Below are 9605 nucleotides of genomic sequence, written 5' to 3'. Positions count from 1 at the left end.
TGGGCCCTAAAGTGGGTCCGGCTAATTTTTTTTTTTCATTTCCAAATGACTGAACTGACAAATTGATCTATTCACCATCTCATACTTATTGGAATTAAACTCAACCAATAAATCAAAATTTGAGACTAATTTTATCCTTTTTTGCAACCTATCACTTTTTTGCCAGGAGGTCTATTAATTAGCCTTAAAAATTGACCAAAACACGTGATTGAACTCTGAAAATTGGCACATTGATTCTTTGTTCCACAAACTTTCACCCCATCAAATCTTGTCTAATGATGAATTCAAGATCAAAAGATATTGACTTTCAAAGTTGACCTCTTAGAACTACTTGAAAGAAAACATGTCAGAAAACAACAAACTGGGTTCAGATTTTGCTTTGAAAACTAGGTAAACTGACACTTGGGGAGAACAAAAATTAGGGCATTGGTTCTCTATCATGAGGTGAATATTAAAATGCTATTTGGGCTCATGATGAATAATTGGGTGCAAATGGCAAGCAGTGAAAGTAGGCTACTTGGAATTTGCAGATTGAAACAATGTCAGAAAAACATTTTTTATGAATGGAGTTGACTTGGAAAAGTGTGCAAATGGATTCGTCAAGATTCTAAAACTGGCACACTTGAAGCATTTTTAGAGGACAACATAGTGGTACAATCCATTCAATCTTACCAATCACGGATCTCAAGTTATTACATCACAAATAGTGGTACTAGCAAATCAGCAAATGCCGACACCAGTAAAAAGATACAAATTCCATTTGGAATTGCATTTGAAATCTAATCAAATGGATTCGTCATGAGCTGAAACTTAAAACATAACAAGTCTTTGACATCTATAATGCAATGCAAAAGGAATTTTAGCATTTTAGTCAACTAGGTCAAGATTATAGCTCGTCAAATAGGGCCTTCCAGAATTCTAAACATTTCACATTAGCATGACAACATTAATTGACCAAGTTTGAGGGATTCAAAACGTAGTCAAACATACTCGAAATGACTAAAAATTTGAAATATAGGTTCTTTGGTATGAACACTAGATAATTCCAAAGTGGTGAGTCATTAAACATTTATAGGTGCAAGATATTCACTTACAAACATAGCCTCTTGTCGCTATTTGACATTTAGGTGAAAATATAGATTTGACAATAGCTCAAAACGAGACTTCACGAAATGGCTCAGAACAAAAATTTGACTTCATGGAATCTGTCAAGACACTGAATGGAAGGTTTTAGAAGCATTGAACATCTCTTAGACCTCAAGGGTACAGTTAGGTACATAGGCATTTAAAAGCATTTATAGGGCTCAATTTTCTCAATGGTACTCAAAATTGACCATGCAATTTTTAGTCCCAATAGTGGCTCTATCTGGGAATGCATGTCCCTTGTGGGCATGGAAAGTATTCAAATCTCTGGTAGAAGTAGACCACACACTTGACTTCAAAAACTCCTCTCGAACAACTTTATTGAAAGTAGGGAAACAACTACTATTATGTACAAGTGATGACCCTAGGCCACCAAACTTCAACAAAATTGTTTACCTCTATCATAAACATGATTCTCATCTGAATTTACATGAGGTAAACTTAAAAAATGACTCATATTAGTTTCACCAATTAGATACACTTCTTGAATCTCACCACTTAACAAAACTAAATCTTCATTCTTACTTTGATAATGCATATAAAAAATTGCTTCATTCTCAACCGTTTTCTCATTATGAAAATACTAATCAGCATGCTCAAACATATCAGACTGAAACTAAAACTCTTCTTTTAATGAATCATGCATGCTATCAATCTCAAATATGAATGCATCATATTCAACATGCGGAAAAGGATCACTCATACCTTCAAATTGTATATCCTTTTGCATAACTGGAGGATGCTCAAATGAATAATCTGATTGGTATTCACATATGTCATCCATATCAAAATCTGAAACTAATCCATAATCTTCAGATGGTTCTTCACAATCAACAAATAGATTAATCTTCACATTAGAAAGTTCATCATAAAAATCTTTACAAGGTGCATGCTGATCTTCAATAACACTCTCATCAAACACCTTATTCTCATAATCACAATTGAAATGCTAATTAGTACATTCACTATCACATTTGGAAGAAAAGTAAACTGATTTCTTATAGTAGTATGATAATTCATCATCATTTATATCTAGCTCAACTAAATTTGAAAGTTCGCAGTTCTCCTCAAATAGTGGGTTAATAACTCCATGTAGTGATCCTTGTTGAACATCTTGGAAAAACATAAGCTGACCATCATCATGATCTTCATCATACAAAATGTTAGTGTACATTTTAAAACTACTTCTTACACAACTGTCAAGAACACTTTCATCATGTGAAAAAGAAGAATCAAAATCATCATTAACTCCATCAATGAAGCATGCAGAATATGAATCAAAATTGCTTTCATTATATCCTTTAAGATGATTCAAATGTCTTGCAAACCTATCATTATTTATCTTATCAATAGGTGCTAATGCATTGATCTTGGGATCACTCATGTACTGCTGATTATCACTGAATGCACCCTTAAGAAATTTATCCGCACAACTAGTCAATCCATCCTTATAGATAATCTCTTTGTCTTCATATTGTGCAGACAATTCTTCTTCATCTCTTTCATGCTTAAGCTGATTTGCATAATTTGGAACTGGAAATTCATTTTCAGATTTAGGAACATTACTCATACCTTTACTAGCAAGAGAGTACTCACTTCCGTCATTGCTTTCTTCCTCCCAATTTGCATCTGATTCATATGAAGACAAACCTATGCCATCATGATCCTCTTCTTGACTTGAGAAACCCCTCTAATCATCAGCTTCATATGATACTTCTTTGCAATAGGTCGAGTTAGTAACTTCACAATTGTCACTTGGCACATCAGTTCTAACCTCTTCATCCTCATATTGAAATAAATTCTTTTCAACTTCATGACTAGTTACATTTTCAACACAATGCTGATCATCAATAGAAGAATGAATAACTGAATTTATATCTTGTATATGTAACTAATCAAGTGAAGTGATCTTATCATATGCTATTGTAACATCACAAACACATGTACTATTTTCAATAAGGAAAGAATCTACTCCTTTTACCAACAAAGAATCTTCAACTACACATGTTTTAATTCTAAAATTTTAGCAAGATCTTTTACAACAGTAGGGGTACGCCTTCTTATAAATCCATACTTGAGATTGCATTCAATATCCATTGCAATTTCATGGGCTTGATATAAACTTTGTGGTTGTTTATCCCTCAACAAGAAACCCATCTTCTGGCCCAATGCACTCAAATAAATAACTATACAGATTTGATCATGGGGCCTACAATTTTTAGGGATATCCATTAATGTTTCATTGAAATCTACTATTAAAGCTTGGGATCAATTTATCTTGTTTAATCTAAATTTCCATCAATTGATCCAACATTAATTTTACATCTACCCATCCATAAAATTGTTCAATGAAGGACAAACTTAACTCATCCCATGAAGAAATTGAAGCTGTGGGCAAGCATGTGAACCACTCTCTTTCATCTCCTTTTAGAGTTTGCACAAACAACCACATCCATAGATCTTCATGGCACACATCAAAGTCATACATCAAGTTAGAAAAAACTAGGACATGCTTCTTTGCTGACTGGGACTAGTTCCTATCAAATTTTGACAAATACCCTCTAATTCCATTAGGAATCATATTTGGGAAACCAGGTATGCCATCATAACAAAATGGCACATATCCTTTGATAAAAGAGTTCACAAATCTATAATTCTCACCTACTAGCTACATATTTGATGAAGGGAAATTTGACATTCCTCAAAAATTTGAAACTCATTCACCAATAAATACTTTCATTCACAACTTGCACCAGAGCTTGAAATATCTTCTACCAATTTCAACTTCAAACATACTTTGAAATATAAAACACTTTATGGATCTACCTCTCATAGAGCATGTTGAATTGTACTAAACCAATTCTCCTATTTAACGCTATAAACCATTTGACAGAGAAACTTTTGTAAATCTTACTTTCATGTAAAAGAAAACACATGAAAGTGGAGAATACCTTTTCATACAAATGCTTGCAACTACTTCAATGCTACAAATAATAGCAGATTCAGAATCTTATCCATATTTACTAACACTTGCACTGCATCTCATCTTCTTCTTTCACCCACTATCAAGAATCTTGAGATGAATTCTTCAAATTTTCTTTCCCACTATTGTTTCCTTCAAAATACCTTCACATTCATGAAGCACTGGTATAGAGATTTGACTTTGAGTCACCACTCACTTAGTGAGAAAAGATTTACCAACTTGAAAAATAAAACAAGCTAATCAAGAAATTACAATAGGTATTTGAAAACTTTATGCAACAACATGGGAATTTGATACTTTTGACAATGTGAAAGAACATGACACTAACTCTGAATTTTGACAGCAATATATCAAAACTTCAAGTGACTTTGGTATTACAAATTATTCAATTTAGTCAACTACTACTGTCAATGAATAAGGCATAACTGGGGAACATGAAACTTTAGCAAGGAAATAAGAAACACCTCTTGCTCTATATATGCTATATCCAACCTATTTCATGCCAAAGATTTTGATTCTTTCTGTATGCACATCCTCAATAGAGTCACCATTTTGTTGGTGAGTCAGATGGGCAAAACCCAACTGAGAGTAGGACTGAAATTTTCAATGAACACCAGAGACTCTTGTCCTTTCAAAAAAATGGATTGCCATCTTATCTCCCCAAGAAAGTCACCATTTTGTTGGCTCCTGATTTAACAGAGTTTGAAAAACCAAGTATACAAAGCAAGGATGCATCTATGGGAAGCTATCTCTAATAATGGACACAATTCACCAAGAACCTGGGCCAACTATAAGGCTACACTCCTTCTACACTTTAGGCTCTGCAAAACCTGGGCGGGTGAACCTCTTAGGATCCAATTACATGACCAGTGCAATGAGCATAATCAGAATTCAGAATAACAGATGAAACCCCTAAATCTTCTATGCTTAACCAAGAAATCACAAGCATGAAAAAACTAATAACATAACTCATGAAATTGGTAAGCTAAGTGCGGGTTAAACTTTGAATAGCTTTCAACATAAAAGGGAAAAGATGATTAATATGTTGATATCAGCAAGACCTAGGTATCAACAACAACACCTAATGATCATATCTCTGAACAGTGCCTTATCTATTGGGCAATTAAATGAATTAAAATGATACATCTTCTGGAAATCTATGACATATTTCTACATCAAGATCCCTGATCTATCTTTCACCTTGTGAATAGAAATTTGCATCAAAATGAATCTCATACTTAGACTATCCTTTCATGAAATCTGAAAACACTGTGATAAATATAAAGCTATTACATGGCTCTTTGATCCACAAGCAAGATATTTCAACCACATGCACTTCTAAATGAAATGCAACCTAGTTTATGCTCTTTGTTCACAAACTAGAAGAAATTATAGATCCACAAACAGGAGACATGATTCAAACTGAATTTAAATCCCCTTGCTATTCTTTATTTGTTTTCCTTGAAACCAAATACATGAAAGATGTACATAAATTAACTCACAAATCACCTAAAAAATCTAAACTATCTGCATAAAACTTAAATGCTAATCAATAGAAGAAGAAAATGCAGGGTGTTTGGCTTTCACAGCCTGAGCAGAGCTCCTAGAATTGAGAATTGAAAACCAACCAACCCTTTTTAGAGGAAAAGAAAGAATATGTATGAAGAGGGCAATTCCTGGATTAAATTTGCAACTGACAAGTGTCCCTTTAGAATTCTCCCTCTAGAAGCTTAAAAGAATCTCTTTACTCTCCTTAATTGCCAGAATCAAATCCTCATCATTTGATTTCCAAAAGCAAGAAATATCTAAGATATCTAATTCAACACCATAACTAATTTTGATGCAAAATTTTAATCAAATTGAAATGAAAACATCACAGAATTGAAATATACTGCACATAAGACCTTCTAAGCATGTTCTAAGTGTTTTGTCACTAAAATCTACAACTAGATAATCAAAACACCCCTCAGAACACACAAATTAATCTTTGAGAGAAAACCTTCTATAGATGAACCGATGGGGCTCTCTACAAAAACCAACTTCATATTTGGATAGTTCATCTCTTCCTAGTTTCAATGGTATATTGGAGTACATATTTTGCCTAGAAAAAACCTCCAAAAAACCCTTTCAAAAATTAGCCCCTTGGAATAGCTTCTCTGCAACCTTTTAAATTTTAAATTTTTCAAAAATTTAAAATCATCTAAAGTTTTTACTTTAGATAATACCCTTTTTGAATTTAAAATATTGAACGTGAAATTCATTTTGAAAAAATAATTAAAAATTATGTTTTTATGATTTCCAAATTTTCCCCTATCCTTTGAATCTGGGGTTAAACCTCTGTTGACTAGATGCCACGTGTCACTATGTAATTGGCTACTCGAACATGCATCTGCTACATCAACGCCACCGAGGGCTAGTCGCCATGTAGCACACACCTGTAATCCCACATTCCTTAAATCTTGAGCAGTTTAATCTTGTGGGGATGCACACGCCATTCGATCTGCCACGTGGCAACATCTTGTGCATACACCTTGAACTATTGTTGATTTCCATGTCATTGCCAATCGGGCCTGTGCTGCCACAAGTTGCAATCTCGCTTATCCACATTTCTTAAACTTTAGGCACCTTCATTTTGCGGGCTTGCACCCATGGTCAATCTGTACATGTGTCAGAATCTCATGCAATGTCACCACATCAATGTCTTTACATCTTTAGTCAAAATTATGTTTACGTCACCCTCCTACTGGTGTCATCAAGGTCGGGTCCCACCACCCATGGTCGTGGGCTTCCAAAAATCCACTGCCTTTGAGACACAAAGCATAGTGTAAGGACTTGTATTTAAAGACTTTCAAACTCACCCCCTCTAGAGAATGTGGGATAAAGCTACTAAGCTTGAACCCCTGCGCTAAACAAGGATCACTGCTAGATGAGAAAAAATAAAGGAGTGGATAACTAAGACTAAATGTCTAGCTATGTCTACTGAAATGCCTTCTCTATATGCAATGCACCTTCCCCTACGCTGGTCTTTACATCTCTATGCATGGTGTATGTAGGTCTCTGAGTCTTTGCGTTGTGTCTTTCTTTTTAAAATCAATTTCCCTTAATCTAATCTGTCGCTACCTTGATTTGTCTAGACGTGATGTTTCCTTCTTTTAATGCGTGGGCTGATTTCAAATGCTTGCAAAGCATTTGCATTCACATACAACTTCTTATTAAAACTATGGAGTCCTTTGCTTTTATTGGCATCCCTGTTAATACTTCCACGTGGGGCTTCCTTGTGTCTGTATTGTCATTCTTTCACCATTTCTTACTACCCTGATTCCATTCTTTGCATGTGTTCCTTTTATCGTGCTCGCGTTTGGTAGTTTTCTTTTGTTTGTTGGCCATTTTGACATGCTCCCTTGGCATTAGACAGTGATTGTGACCTTTAAGCAGGGCAAACTCATGATCTGCATCATCCCTGGTTTGACTTTGTGGGTTCAACAATTCATATCCAACATTATCCCATATAACTAGAGCAACAAAATATATAAAGACTACAGAAAGCAGATCAAAATGCAGATCTTGGATATCAAGAACCATGGAAATAAGTTGTAACATTAGATTTTGATCAACCTCTAATATGTATAATCTCTATTTGGTTGTGCAAAACAAGAATTGGAATAAGATTATTTTTTATTGTTATTTAATATTTTTTTCATTATACATTTGAATTGGATTACTTTTTTTTTTTAAAGATTATTTTTTTATTTTTTTCATTTTTTTTTTGGATCGATAAGAGACCGAAGCCAAGATTAATTATTATGTGTTGTGATTAATTAATTATTATTATTATTTATTAAGTGTGATCACGAATAGATTTGAACCCAAGACCTCTTCGATAAGCAGCTCACAATTTACCATTGTATTGTAGGCTCTTGCCTTTATTTTTTCAATTTTTAAATTATGGATTTTTAAAAAAATTAGACATAATCAATTGAAATAGTAATGAAACTAGTATAATTTATTCATTATTTTAATAGAATTAGTCACCACAATACAATAAAAAACAAGTTCCAAAAATTAAAATAGTCAAATCATTATTAAATATGTCCAACATTTCTATTCAAAATCATAAAATAAATCACAGTGTTCAATAGTTCCTTTCACTTTTAACTGCATTTATGCATATGGTCCCAAAAGACTAGTAATATTGAAACAATTATAATTCCTAAGATGCCTTGAAGAAACATGTTTTCACTCTCTGGGATCTTGCACAACTTGCAATAAGTACTTTCATGTGCTACAGATTTAGCTATGGTAGATGTGGGTGGGACATCATCGACCCATTGAAAGAAATTACAATCACTATCCCTATGCAATAAAAAATCTAAATTAGTAGTGTCCACAATAATTAGTTGATACAAAAAACGTAAATATACAACAAAAAATAATAATAACTTTTCTTCCATTTGGACAACAAAAGAATTTATGTTCTAGATTATTTGTTGTGTGTGATGTATTCAGTACTACATGGCCATTGCCACACTCACACATTGGAAAATTTAAATCCATCAACCCTATATAAAATACAAATAAAATAAAATAAAATAAAACATTAAATTAGCAAGATATATTATTTTACATACATTAATTTCATTATACAAGAATGCATTTATCTTACGTCCACTAAAATGGAAAATTCACTAGAATTCTAAAGGAGATCTAGTAAGAAAATAACCTCTCCAATTAAAAGTTAAAATGATAATACATACAAGATTTGGTCAACTACTTGCTTAGTGAAAGTGAGAGTAAAAATACAAAAGCTCTATGATGACACTAAAAACTATAGCTAAATAAAAAAACACAACTGTGCAAAATAGATAAATAAATAATAGTTAACATTACTTAACATCCTTTTCTTTCGTGTCTGCAACATAACTTGCAATGGTTGGTAATGTTGAAACTTGTAATTTGAATTAAAAATCAGATGCATGCACATAGTTAACTTCAACACAGAAGTCCTTATGATTTTCCAATCACTTCATACTGATATAATAAATTATGTAGCTTTAAAAATTAATAAAAAATGTAGCTAATCATAGTACAAAAAGATGTATTCCCAAATCAAATATATCTAAACCTACTACACATTTCATTGACCAATTATCTCATATAAAAAATTGGCAACTACATAATATGTGATTTCAGCTAGATTCTTCTTAAAGAGTAGAAGAAATAGAAATTTCATTCATTTCTACCTCAACTTGAATACCTTTGATCCTCTTGCAAAGGGATTTGAGGGCTTTTTTTGTCCCTTTTCCAGCAGAATTGATGCGAGATTGGTGCAGGAGCACCAAAGTCACAAGCAGGAGGTAAGATGAGCAATAGGGACACTAATGGATCCCTAAAGGAGTGGAAGCCAAATGGCATTCAAAGATCATCAAGAAAAATAAGGCCAAGAAAGCCTCTAGATGATGTTAAAGGTACTAAAAGTGCA

This window comes from Cupressus sempervirens, chromosome 8 (assembly GCF_028749045.1).
Source record: "Cupressus sempervirens isolate cs-2001-9-10 chromosome 8, ASM2874904v1, whole genome shotgun sequence".
Classification (NCBI taxonomy): Eukaryota; Viridiplantae; Streptophyta; class Pinopsida; order Cupressales; family Cupressaceae; genus Cupressus; species Cupressus sempervirens.
The sequence above is the reverse complement of the archived record's forward strand: the minus strand, read 5'-3'. Positions refer to the sequence as shown.